Consider the following 14,906-nt stretch of genomic DNA (forward strand, 5'->3'; position numbering starts at 1 on the left):
TACTATGAATCACTTTGCATTTGGTTATAAATTATCATTTATGAAACAGAAGAATTCATTATTAAACTATTTTAATCTATCAACAATTCTGGGAGGGGGTGTAGTTTATGCTACACACACACACACACACACACTTCTCACAGCTGCAGGCTGAAAAAAGAGTAAGGAGAAAAGTGGAGCATGGCAACTTTTTGGGGGGAAGAAGGGACCACACCAACACTATCACTTTCTCCCAGGGCAAGCAGTGATGTTAACTGAATAATAGTATCTCCTGTATGTGCTGTACATAGTGGAAATAAAATCAGAGTCAATAAAGCGAGGATAGTATAAATGACCATTATGTTCATCTGATGTGTATGAAATGCAAGCTGCTCAACATTTCAAATTCTTTGCACTTCTGATTTGTCACTTAATTAATGTCTTTAAAAAAAGAAATCTTCTATTGTAAGTAAAGAAAGCGTCCTAGTGGACTGAGCATAGGATTTGAAGCTGGGAACTAGATACAGCTCACTTCTGAGGCATTTTTGGTTGCAAGGTACAATAGCATGTGATTTTTCAAATGCACTCAGCATTGACCTAACTTTGCTCGCACTGGGAGCAAATATGAGGCAACTCTGAGCAATTATTAAAGTCCCACCCGAAGACTTTAAATGTGAGAATGTAGCCCTGCTTCAAATATTGAATGACATTCATTCCTTGAATTTCAGGATGGTGGAGAGTAGAACTGCACTTTCTGCACTGGAGTTGCATCCTTGTGCCAGGACTCAGTTTCACACAGGGATTCCTTTGGCCCAGTGATTACTACAAGGTCTTTTGTGGACAGCTGTCCCTTCCCTGTGTGCATTCCATATATATAGGGCGACCATCTTTTCAAAAGGCAAAAGCGGGACATATGCAGGAGTCCTGCACCCCCGGCTGTGGCCCCTCCCCCTGCTTCTCCTCCTCCTCTTCCCCTGAGACCCCACTCCACCTGGAGGCCCTGGCCAGGCCAGAGGCTGGAGCCGGGCTATGGTAAGAGCAGCCCAAGGAGCTGGGCAGCTGTGTGGAGCCCCAAACCCTCCACCTGCCCTGGATGGGGGGCTGGGGTGCCCAAGACCAGCCCCCAGCCAGTGTCCCTGCCCCCCCGAGGCACACCACCAAGGGCAGGTGGACAGTCCCAGGCTCCCCACAGCAGCCCAAGCTACCTGACCAGCTCTTATTACTGCCTGGCTCACCTCAGACCCCCGCCACGGAAGAGACTAGTGCCACCCCTGAGCCTCAGGGAAAGTGCAGAGCTGTGCCGGAGGGATTCTGAGACAAATGCTGTCCCAGAGTCATTCAGCCCGGGACTGGAACTTGAACTCTGCATTTCAGGCCTGTCCCACCCAATTTGGGACAGGTGGTCACCCCATCCATATACTGCACATACCAACTTAACCTGTAATCAGAGTCGCTACCACTTTGCTAGTAAAAAAATTAAACTATTACTATGGAGTGAGTATCTATTTCTGGAACAACAGAGCCCTGGCAACTAACCAACTGAGTGCTACCATAATAGGTATGGAGGAAACAGAAGCTGGTAGTCTGTTCAAATGAAACTGTAACAGGAAATTAATTTCCACTGTAAATTAATTCTTACAATTCCCCTTCATTACAGGACTTGGACTTTTCTGACAAAACATTTTATCTAGACCAATTTCTTTATAATTTTGGTGAACTACAGTGATGAGAAAAAACACTCACCCTGGGTTAGTTTCATCCAACCCTTTTGAAAACTGCATTTTAATTTCAATGAGAGGAAAAACAACATCATGTCAACAAGTCAGTGGTAGAGCTCTGGTATAGAACTGGTGACTGATTCCTGCCTCAGATACCCAGACACATTGACAAACCAGGAACAGAGTATTCTAGTGACTGCATTTTACAATACAGTTCCTCTCAGTTTTCTTGTCATTCTTTGTCTCTTTTTCTCTGTACAACACATACAAATATTCTGTTTATATGTATAAGCATGTAAACGTTATGTAACATGACATACCTGAACATCTAAAAGTAAAAAGTCATATGATATTAACTGTTCCATGAAATAAACAGAAAATTGATCTTATCAGAATGGTGTCCTTTGACTGTGTGCACAGACAGATAGACAGTACAGTATAAAAGTGTAAAGAACTTGTCACTACTGAGAACAATTTGCATCTATTGCACACAAAAAACCCCATGTAAATCAAACATTTTTAGCAATAAACAATATCCTAAAACACCTGCTCCACATAAAATCTCTTGCATTAAATGTTATTTAAGCTCTCCACAAGGTGGTGCTACTACAGCTATTAATTTACCCTTTACTTCAGCAAAAATGGTACAAAAACTCACACGCGGGAAGCTGAGTATTTTGCCAAAAGCAACCTCTTCAAATATTTGTCAGGTGTATTCGGTGATTTTAGTGACCATGAGACTGCATAATGTGGGCAAGCTCTGTGCAATATTCCCATGTAAACTTGGGCAATGCACATAGGGGGACCAGGCGGCAAGTGTGAAAAATCAGGACAGGGGGTGGGGGTGATAGGAGCCTATATAAGAAAAAGACCCAAAAATCGGGACTGTCTCTATAAAATCAGGACATCTGGTCACCCTAAATGCACATGACTTGTGATTTGCAAACAACTCACCACTTCCATTTTGGGCCTGGAGCACCTTCCTAAACACTGCTCCTCAAACCACCTCCTTCGCCTCATTCAAATCCCCCCTCCCCTGCCACCTCATCTCTGCTGTCTTACCTAAAAGAAGTACGAAAGGGGGAAAAGGGGAACAGAAACGTCAAGATGTGCACATGCCTCACTGAGCTGAGAAACCATCTGACCTCACTGTTTCCCTTTGATTTCCTCTCTTCTGCCCCTCCCCACGCCCTGGCCTAGCATCTGTTTATATCCCCCTTGTTGCATCATGTCTAATCTAGGCTGTACGTTCCTCTGAGCAGGGACAGTGTCTTCGTTCATTTCTCTGAGGCTGCAGCACATTTTGGGGGGCTCTAAAAATAACAAACAGACCGGTGGCTATTAGTTAAGCCTGCTTAAAAAAAACAGGTGTGGAGATTAAACAGCTCTGACTGCTCAGAGAAATTCTGCATTCAAGAGGTTAATCACAATTAAAATAACTGTGGCTTTCCACCTTTAGCACAGAAATTTCTTCTCAGAAGGCAGGCTAAGGCTGCAGACCTGCAGAGACTCACACACCTACTTAACTTTACCCATGAGTAGTCTAGGCAGGCCAGACTTCCATTTTTAAGCCGGACAATCTGCCATGACAAAGTATTTCACAAACAAATCCAGTCAATGTAAACAATGAAACTCACAACTCATTTTGGTACCTTACCTGAGCCAGCCTCAATATTCAAACAATGTAACTCCTTGAAAACTCCTGGATGAGCTGGAAAGTTTATTACTCCAAGAGCAATCAAACAGTGATGAGGATGATTATGAAATGGCTTTCAAGAGCTGGACATAAATTCAACTTTCTGACTACCTATGGTTGGTGGCACACCCTATTCAGAGCCCCATACAACATGAGTGGGTACATTTTCCTGACTGTTCTTTATAAATTCTGTTTCATAATAGCAGCTAGCCACCTCACACATTGCATTTCTAGGGGATATTGCATGGATTAGGTGGGTGAAGTCACTTGGGGTGAAATCCTGCCTCACTGAAGAGAACGGAAGTTTTGCCATTGGCCTCAAAGGGACCAGGATTTTACCCCTAGTATTCAATATTGTGTTTTATTGTAACAACAGCTTACACAAGCCGAAGGAGAGGAAACAGCATCCAGAAAAGCACAGCACTGGGAGTCTGGGTTTCCATCTCTGTCACAGGGATATTTAGCATCTGTAACATGGGGGGTAATAATGTCTGCTTCATAAAGGTGTTGTGGGGCTAATGTTTGCCAGGAATTTTGACATCCTTGATCAGGAGGCACTAGGGGAGTGCAAAGCACTTTTTATAGGATACCTAGCACTGTAACTTCCCACAAGCAATTCTTTTCCAATGCCCCTCCTCACACACCTACATCCACACCACATTAGCTTACTACACAATTCCTATTTTTAAAAAAAGATTAAATGCTGCCATCTCCTCAGGCATCTTAAAATATGAAGTCACTGTGAACAACCTTTATCAGAGGCTATAGGAGGGAATGAACCAGACAGGACATCTTTCCATATCACCAAGCTGTGCAGCTTCCATATCCAGCAATTACCCAGAAACTGGGAATTAGAAAGTAATTTAGAAAACAAGAATGGCCACCATCCAGCCGGGAGAGGTGGTACACACATCACTAATTACTGTTAATAATGCAGAACTTTCACCCACACTCTCATGTTCTACAAAGCATGAGTATCATTTTTCTCTGTTTTTCTGATGAGGAAATTGTGTCATGGAGAAACCAAGTGATTTGCCCACAGAGTTTGAATAAGAAAGTGACATGGCTGGGAATAGAATTCAGGCCTTCTAACTCCTATTTCTGTACCCGATTAACTTGGCCACTGCACACCCGAAGATACAAAGATTATGGCTCAGTATTAACAGCCCAGCTTTAACACATGAGAAAGTGCTGAAGCTCTTCAAAGCATAGTGAACACTGTCTCCTGTGTCTATGTCTACACATACAAGCCAACCTCCCTACAATCTAAAGCAACAACCCCCTTTTTTGGACTCTTACGTCTTTGTAAAGAAACATTAGTGGACAAAAAAGCACTTAAAGCCACAAAATAGGAGTTTGAAAGCAGTTTCAAGCACTAGGCGTATCTGAGTCCTCCTGCCAATTCCTGTTGTTTTATAACCAGAATTTTTTTTGGCCCGGGGGTTGGGGGGGCGCACTTGTTTGTTTGCTTTTTCACTATTTTTCTCTTCTCTATTGCTGTGTGAAAGATCCACACAAACAAATGGGAAAGCTGGCTAACTATCCATAGGAAATAATAGAACGGACTAAACTGCTATCAAATGGACAATGTAAGCAAACCGGGGGAAAACTTTCCCTTTTCTAGACACATTCACTCATTCACTTACACTACCTTAGGTAACAACAGCAGGTAAACACATTCAGAGAATAGTGCAATTTTAAAATTAGAAACATAGGAATTGCCTGACCGGCTCAGACCCAAGGTCCATCTAGTCCAGTATCCTGTCTCCGAGAGTGAACAGCACCAGATGCTTCAGAAGAGCCCTGCAGTAGGCAGATGTGGCATAATCTGCCCACCACATAGGCCTCATCCTGCTCTCTGATGGTTAGGTTTAAGCCCTGACGCACTAGGATTAATATCCATGGGTGGAGGATATAATAGGCCGGGGCGGTTCTGCATCCCATGGCGCTTGCCGCCAGATGCCTAGTTACAGGTTTGGCGGGGGGAAGGTGTTGCTTTATTATGCCCCATACAGGTTCTAGGGTGGCTGAGGAGGCGGTGTGTGCTATTCAGCTTCCTGGGTCCATCAGTAATCTGCCCTGGACTCCAGAGAGATTACTGATGAACTGAGGAATCTGAGTAACACATACTGCCTCCTCAACCGCCCCAGAATCTGCATGGGGCATATCAAAAGCTCAGGTTGTTCTCCGGGAAGAATCACTGTCATGCTGCAGCTTTTCCTGGGCAGCGTGGGGTCTGGGGAGTGGAAGGAAGAGGACGGGTGGCACAGCTGGCCCAGGGCTCCTTCAGGCAGGTCGTGGGGGCTCAGGGCTCCTCCGTCCAAGGGGGTGGCACTCAGGGCTCTGCCCCAGGGGAGGGGCATGGGCAGAAGGGGCGGAGCTGGGGACTAGCCTTCCCAAAGCGGGGCTCCACCAGCTGCCCATGTTAATATCCCTTCTGAAATTTTTGCATAATTAATTATGATAATTGAAATTGATGGTGTGTCTTTTAAACTCACCCATATGATCCCTCTGAGGGTCATGCTGGTCTAAAGACCCCCTATAATGTCTAATAAATGTAGGTTACAGAAGCCCTCATCTCTTTGAAACAGGCCAGCTCCATTTTCCAAAACAAAACAAGACTGATTTTACATGGGCTTCATTTCCCATCAGCAACAACAAAGACCATCCAAATGCTGGTGACAAGACATAGGAATCCTAACTGTGCACACTCCCCTATGCACAAGCCTAGCAAAAAATGCTTTTTCCAGTAGGTCTCTGAAATTCAATTTTCTCTCCCCCACTATAGCATCATAATCTTATAAAGTGCAATGTCTCAAATTACCAAATACACAGAAAATTTTGGGTACATCTGTGTATCCTATACTGCCTGTATTTTTTCTTCCTTTTTTAATTATATTTAAATATTTCCGTCCTTAGACTGTAACATCGTATATGAAACATGGAATCTTTTATTTTTAAAACAATAATATTGGTGAAAACAAAAAATACTGGCTAAAACAAAAATATGCCTACAGGGAAAGGTGCATTTGCAGCTAGATTAGATATCAGCTACCTTCTTGCCATAAATGATATTCTCTTCATCTTACTTATAGGTAATAAACATGTGCAATGACACTCAAAGATACTCACAGAAACGTACATAACACGGTATGCAGCATGTTGTTTTGCTCTAGATCTAACTCCCTTCAGTTATTTAGGTATCTGCTTACTCTGTTTTGTTGACATAGATCTATCTGTTGTACGGATAGCTGTTTGCACGTATCCTTTTTGCTCTTATTTTTTTACTACCTGCTTTGTGAATCACCCTTTTTTTCTGGAAATAATGGTCACTATGGGCTTGTCAAGCCTTTTAGGCAGTGGTGTGTACTGTACTATTTTGTGTCAAGGGTGGGTTACCCTTTCCAAGCATCTTTGTCTTCAAGAATGGACAGTCATAACTTGGTAGACAAGCCAGTGTGAGGCAATGGAAATGTGCATGCTCTTTTGATACCTATCCAACTGGTTTAGGACCTGATTTTGCTGAGTTCCCATTTATTTAAGTCAGTCTTGTGGGTGTTAGCACTGAAAATCAGGCCCAAAAAGTCTTTGACACGTGTTAGGTAGGGTAGTTATTTAGCATGAGCCTTTGGTAGAAAAAAAGTGAAATAGCTACATACAAAGATTTGAAAACTAGATCCTGCTTAAATATAGTAACATGTTTTTAAATTAATGTCTATTAATGGATTACACAAAACGATACTCTTGTGCTACAAACGCCCATATTATTCCATTCCATTTGTCGGCAGGTTGTTATTTCTCTCTGTCTCTTTCTCATACCACAGCACACATAATAAACCACAAAAAATAACAAGGGCACATTCTGCCCTCATTTTCACTTCATGAAATTGCACTGACTTTCCTGGGGTAGCATAGGCAAAGCTTAGCTGTAAGGGTCTAACTTAAATCTGCAGAGCCAAGGTCTGACTTTAGTTACACCACTGTAAATCTGAAATGACTCCACTAATTTGAATAGAATTCATGTGTAAATGAGAGCAGAATTTGGCCCTCAAAAGCAAGGACCTTTGAAGGCCCCCATCTGTATGAAATTAAAGCCAAATCAGGGGAACTGAATACAAAAATAAAGCTTTAGCACTGTTACAGGGACACAGCTAAATCCAATCTCCAAGTTTTAAGTGTGTTGTAACTGATTCCCCTGACTGGTTTAGTTGTTGTGTAGTATAAATAGGACCAAAGTTAACCCTCAGAGGCCATCTTTAACTTATTCTGTTGTGATTAGGTATATTTTGGGGATTTCTAAACAACACACTTAAGACACACTTTTAACATTATTGACTTAAGTGTAGTAGAAAGAGAGACCCTGACACATGGGGCCTGGTACAAGGCCTGAGGCCTGAACCAAAGTCAGCAGAAGTCAGGCTATGATCAAAGGTCAGGCCCTGCTATAAAGCAAATGCCTGCTTACAAGTTCACTATCCAATACATGGACTTGGCAAGAACATGGCTGGTGTTGATAAAACACAGGCACTCCTAAGATGGGCTAGGCCAGGGGTGGGCAAACTTTTTGGCCCGAGGGCCACATCGGGGTTGCAAAACGGTATGGAGGGCCGGGTAGGGAAGGTTGTGCGTCCACAAACAGCCTGGCCACCGCCCCCTATCCGCCTCTTCCCACTTCCCACCCCCTGACTGCCCCTCTCAGAACCACCGACCCATCCAACCCCCCTGCTCCTTGTCCCCTGACCACCCCCTCCTGGGACCCCCACCCCTAACCGCCCCCCCAGGACCCCACCCCCAATCCAACCCTCCTGCTCCCTGTCCCCTCACTGCCCCGACCCCTATCCACACCCCTGCCCCCTGACAGGCCCCCCAGGACTCCCGACCCATCCAACACCCCCCCACACTCCTTGTCCCCTGACCGCCCCCTCCTGCGACCCCAATCCCTAACTGCCCCACCCAGGACCCCACCCCCATCCAACCCCCCCGCTCCCTGTTCCCTCCCTTTCCAGGACCCCCCAGGACCCCACCCCCTATCCAACCCCCCCTGCTCCCGGTCTCCTGACTGTCCCCCCCCGAACCTCTGCCCCATCCAACCGCCCCCTGTCCCCTGACTGCCCCCCCAGGACCTCCTCCCCCCCAGGACCTCTAACCCCCCCCCCCCCCACCGCCCCCTTACCATGCCGGTCAGAGCGGCATGACAGGCTTATTGGAAAGCCTGGGAGGTGGGCGGGCGCAAGCTGCGCTGCCTGCGCAACGCTATTACTACAAGGGAGGGGAGACAGCAGGGGAGGGGCTAGCCTTCCTGGCTGGGAGCTCAGGGGTCGGGCAGGATGGTCACACGGGCCAGATGTGGCCCGCGGGCCGTAGTTTGCCCACCTCTGGGCTAGGCACTAGGCATTCACATAAACACATTCTGGAAGGGTAGTACTAGATCAGTCCGATACAAAGTTATGGTATAAACACACTGCCCGAAGATGGTACAAGGACACAAAGGCACCCCCTAAGGATAAGGACAGGATAATGGATGGAGATGTTTTGTTTGAACCAACAGGTACAAGGGGTAGGGTGATCACTAACCACATCAGAAGGGTACTATGTGACTTGTTTGTATCCGTGTGTAAAAGAAGGGGTCAAAGGAGGAGCGTCTTTGTCTGACCGAAGGGGCAGTGGGAGATCCTGCCACTGACTGAATTGGTCCGCTGTCACAAGCATACATGTATTAGTGTCCCTGCAGAGTCCATGGGGGGCTGGTACTATGGGGGGGTACCATGGGGGGCTGGTACCATGCTTTGTCAGCAACAAACCCGGATGAGCACCTTCGCCACTGAACCAAGTCGGTAATCTTTCTGGGCCGTTCAATCGAGGTCTGCTGGGCCGGCAACCTGGCCAGAGCCAGGACAGCACACGGAGAGAACACACAGGCAATCAACTACTGACAACACTAACCTTTCCTTCTCGGCTATTATTGATTACACTGCAAAATCCTATCAAGTGTGTGATCCATTGACACACTAATCCCTATCAGGCCCAGGGTGTCACACCTGAGTATCAAGACCTGCTAAAAACCTTTAAGAGTTACTTGCACAGAAGCTGAACAATGTTTTTACACTGCTGGCACTGTTGACAGTCTGCAGCCACAGCAGTATAACACCACAGACCTTTTCAATGTATAAACTAACTAGACATTGTTTTGAAAAGCACAGAAAAGCATTTAAAAGCCACAAAACTTGAGTCTAACTGCTATGGTTAGTAGACCCTAAATTATATATCAGATACACACATTACAAATACACACACAAATCTATGTGTTTTTTAAACAAATGAGTGTGTTTCCAAACAAATGCTTCTATTCAAAATGAAAAAAAAATGAAGATGCAAACACCACAAACAAACAAGTACACATCAATTCATTCAGGCGCAACTCTACAACAACAATTCAGTGTGTGTACCCAAATGAGGAAAAATATTTTGGTAGGAAGAGAGGTCCAACCACAAGCAAAAATACACTGTTTTGAAATAATGAAAATACTTTGCAAGTGAATTCTAAAAAAACAAGCGAACTTTAAAATGTATTAATATATAAAAATTTTCTGGATGGACACTTAAAATGTGAAGTTACAGCTCAAATTTAATTTGAGATATAAAATTAAAACAATCTCAACGCTGGGGTTTGTAGTGGAAACTGACAACTCTCCATATAGCAGCATTCTCATGCTCTCCTATGATGCTGAAGTGTTATGCTTAATTTTAAAACACATTCCTGAGAAAAAGATATTCCAAAAAGGAACCTGATCCTTTCTTATTGAACTCTATGACATAAGAACATAAGAATGGGTTAGACCAATGGTCCATCTACCCCAGGATCCTGTCTTCCAATAGTAGCCAATGTCAGATGCTCCATAGGGAATGAAAACGGCAATTTATTGAGTGATCCATCCCGTTGTCCAGTCCCAGGTTCTGGCATTCAGAGGTTAGGGACACCCAGAGCATGGGGTTGCATCCCTGACCATCTTGCCTAACAGCCATTGATGGACCTCTCCCATGAACTAATCTAATTCTTTTTTGAACCCAGTTATATTTTTGACCTTCACAACATCCCCTGGCAATGAGTTCCACAGATTGACTGTATCCTGTGTCAAGAAGTATTTCCTTATGTTTGTTTTAAACCTACTGCCTATTAATTTCATTGGCTGACCCCTGATTCTTGTGTAATTAACACTTCCTTATTCACTTTCTCCACACCAATCCTGATTTTATAGACCTCTATCCTATCCCCCCCATAGATGTCTGTTTTCTAATCGGAACAGTCCCAGACTTTTTAATCTCTCCTCATATGGAAGCTGTTCTGTACCCCTTACAATTTTTGTTTCCCTTCTCTGTACTTTTTCCACTTCTAATATATCTTTTTTGAGACGGGGCAACCAGAACTGCACGCAGTATTAAAGGTGTGGACATACCATAGATTTTTATACTGGAATTATGATATTTTCTGTCTTATTATCTATCCCTGTCCTAATGGTTCCTAACATTCTGCTAGCTTTTATGACTGCTGATGAACATTGAGCTGATGTTTTCAGAGAACTATCCACAATGACTCCAAGATCTCTTTCTTGAGTGGTAACAGCTAATTTAAACCCCATCATTTTGTATGTATAGTTGTGATTATGTTTCAATGTGTGTTACTTTACATTTATCAACACTGAATTTTAGCTGCCATTGTGTTGCCCAGTCACCCAGTTTGGTGAGCTCCCTTTGTAACTTTTGCAGTCAGGTTTGGTCTTAACTATCTTGAGTAATTTAGTATCATCTGTATACTTTGCCACCTCACTGTTTACCCCTTTTCCAGATCATTTCTGAATATGTTGATTAGCACTGCTCCCAATACAGATCCTTGGGGGACCCCGTTATTTACTTCTCTTCACTGTGGAAACTGACCATTGATTCCTACCCTTTGTTACCTATCTTTTAACCTGTTACTGATCCATGAGAGGAACCTTCTCTTTTACCCCATCACTGCATACTTTGCTTAAGAGCCTTTGGTGGGGGACTTTGTCAGAGGGTCTCTGACAGTCCAAGTATATTATATGGGCACTGGATCACCCTTGTCCACACGTCTGTTGGCCCCCCTCAAAGAACTCTAATAGATTGGTGACACATGATTTCCCTTTACAAATACTGTGTTGAGTCTTCCCCAACATACTAAGTTCATCTATGTGTCTGATAATTCTGTTCTTTATTACAGTTTCAACCATTTGCCTGGTACTGAAGTTGGGTTTACTGGCCTGTAATTGCCAGGATCGCTTCTGGAGCCTTTTTTAAAAATTGGCATCACATTAGCTATCCTCCAGGCATCTGGTACAGAGACTGATTTAAGTGAGAGGTTACATACCATGTATACTACCTCTGCAATTTTATATTTGAGTTCGTTCAGAACTCTTGGGTGAATACCATCTGGTCCTGGTGACTTATTACTGTTTAATTTATCAATTTGTTCCAAAACCTCCTCTACTGACACCTCAATCTGGGACAATTCCTCAGATCTGTCAGCTAAAAAGAATGGCTCGGGTGTGGGAATCTCCCTCACATCCTCTGCAGTGAATTCATTTAGCTTCACCACAATGGCCTTTAGCACCTCAATCCTCCAGTGGCCCCACTGATTATTTGGCAGGCTTTCTGCTTCTGTACTTTAAAAAAAATTGCTCTTTTCTGTGTCCTTTGCTAGTTAGTCTTCAAATTATTGTTGGCCTGCCTGATTATACTTTTATTCTTGACTTGCCAGAATTTATGGTCCTGTTTTGAGCAGGGGGTTGGGCTAGATGACCTCCTGAGGTCCCTTCCAACCCTGATATTCTATGATTTCCATTTAACTAGCCGCCTCATTTTTGTGTAGCTCCCCTTTTGGAAGTTAAATGCTACTGCGGTGAGTTTCTTTGGTTACTCCCCCCCCCACCCCCTCTAAGGATGTTAAATTTAATTACATTATGGTTGCTATGACCGAGCGGTTTAGCTATGTCCACCTCTGGGATCAGATCCTGTGCGCCACTTAATACTTTGAATTGCCTCTCCCCTTATGGACTAAGCTTTCCTAGAAGCAGTCATTACTGGTGTCTAGAAATTTTATCTCTACAGCCAATCCTGAGATAATGTTCCCAGTCAATATGGGGATAGTTGAAATCCCACATTATTACTGGGTTTTCTGTTTTTATAGCCTCTCAAATCTCCTTAGACATTTCACAGTCACCATTACCGTCCTGGTCAGGTGGTTGGTAGAATATTCCTAGAGCTATACTCTTTATTATTCAAGCATGGAATTTCTATCCATAAAGATTCAGTAGTTCTTTTTGATTCATTTAAGATTTTTTATTGTATTTGACTCTGTGCTTTCTTTCACATACAGTGCCACTCCACCCATCAGCATGACCTACTCCGTCATTCCTACATGTTTTGTACCCTGATATTACCTTGTCCCATTGATTATCATCATTCCACCAAGTTTCTGTGATGCCTATTGTATCAATATCCTCATTTTACTACCAGGCACTCAAGTTCCCTCATCTTAGGATTTAGAGTTCTTGCATTTGTATACAAGCATTTATAAAATTTATCAGTATTTAGTTGTCTGCCTTCATGTGTTGTAACTGAATGAGACTTTTTTTGTTTGGCTTTTTCTCTTCACTCCCTACCTGTACTTTATCAATTTCTACCCTGTACTCTTTCATAGAATCATAGGATTGGAAGGGACCTCGAGAGACCATCTAGTCCAGTCCCCTGCACTCATGGCAGGACTAAGTATTACTTAGACCATCCCTGACAGGTGTTTGTCTAACCTGCTCTTAAAACTCTCCAATGATGGAGGGTATAGAGTACTAGGGTATAGAGTATCCCCGTTAATAAATCCTCCCTGACCTCAGTGGGAACTTTGGCTGTGCAATGAATGCAGGCTTGGGCCCTGTAATTGTAAAGTTGTAGCGTTTTAAATGGATTGAAAAATTCAGAGAACGAATACCAGTGTAGTCGCAGACATGAAACTGCAAGATCTGAACTATTCACTGTTACAGTAATGGCAAGCACTGGCAGCAATGGCTTGCAGTGAAGGGACCTCTCATCTGATGGAGTCAAGGACAGTGAATTTTCAAAAGCCTCAGCCATGTATTTCAAAAACTACCTTATTTCAATTTAAATCTCACTGATCCTGTGTAGTGTGTGGTTCAGTGACATTTTAAGAACATACAGACCATGATCCTTGTAAAAGACAAAGCTGCTTGACTAAAAAAAATGAATGAATAATTGCTACTGCCTACCTTGCCTTCTTTGCATTCTTGAGATGATTTCACTAAGAATATCTCTACCCTATAAAGACTATACCAGAAAAACTATGCCAGTATGGCCCTGCAGCCTACACCAACGGAAGGGGTTTTACTATCAGTATAGCAACACCACCTCCCTGCATGACGTAAGCTACATCGATAAGGCATTCTTCCACCAGCATTACCATGTCTACACTGGGAGTTATGGTAGCTGATCTATGTCAGTCAGGGGTGTGATTTTTCCCCCACCCCAGACCGCCATAGCTTTGCCAATATAGCTTTCAAACGAAGACCAAGCCTGAGAAAACATACATCAGAGAAAGTCTGCGATGATCTGAGAATGTCCTGTGGTGATTCTAGCAACCACTGACACCAAAACTAAGGCCATGTCTACACTACCATTTATGTCGTCAAAACTTATGTTGCTGAGGGGTGTGAAAAGGCACCCCACTAAGCAACATTAATTTTGCTGGCATCAGTGCTTCGCTCCAGTTGTTTTACTTGTACTACTTCAGTTTCTGAACCTTCTGTGCTGACTGCCTTTTATTTGTCTTGCCGTGCAGTAATTATCTATTCTTGATACTGTTTAAATGAGAGTTTTATAATTATCTAAATTATTCTAATATTTGGTCAGTCTTTTCTATATTTCTAATAATCAATGGCTCTCCTTGGAGTCATCTGTGACTATAATATTAGCTATCTAATAATATGTTGATTATTTCTGAGTTTTATCATCACAGATGCACAGGGCAGAGAGCGGACAAAACAGTAAGAAAGACATTTTGTTCTCTCTTCACATACCTTGCTTATTTTCCTCTATTGTTAGCTACTGTACGGGAAGCTACGAATTTAGCCCATAAAGGCCTCAGAATCAAATCCATGACTTCTTTAGTCACTTCTACAGCCACAGTTAAGAAAATTCTTCAAGCTATTATACTTCTTAGTATGATTTGACTCTTTTGAGAAAAAACCTGACTAAAAAACTATTCAGAAAATCAATGGTCATCACGAAAAATTAGAAGTTGGGAAAAGATTTGCAAAGGCACAAATGGGACGTGGGTATTCATCCTCCATTAAAATTCAGTTGGTGTTTTGATACCCGTTTCCCCCTACATGTTTTTCCCCTATGATATTGCTAATGAATGTCAGATGAAATGCAAGCTCTTTTCACTATGTATTACCGCATTATGAATTATTGAACAGTTTACT

General features: G+C 43.2%; 1 long non-coding RNA gene across 1 annotated transcript in view; it reads right to left on the reverse strand.

Annotated features, from left to right (window-relative positions):
* Positions 1–14,906, reverse strand: part of LOC141993922 (uncharacterized) — a 63,790-nt gene that overhangs the window by 43,814 nt on the left and 5,070 nt on the right. The window lies entirely within an intron of this gene.

The sequence above is a fragment of the Natator depressus genome, chromosome 9 (genome assembly GCF_965152275.1).
Source record: "Natator depressus isolate rNatDep1 chromosome 9, rNatDep2.hap1, whole genome shotgun sequence".
NCBI lineage: Eukaryota > Metazoa > Chordata > Testudines > Cheloniidae > Natator > Natator depressus.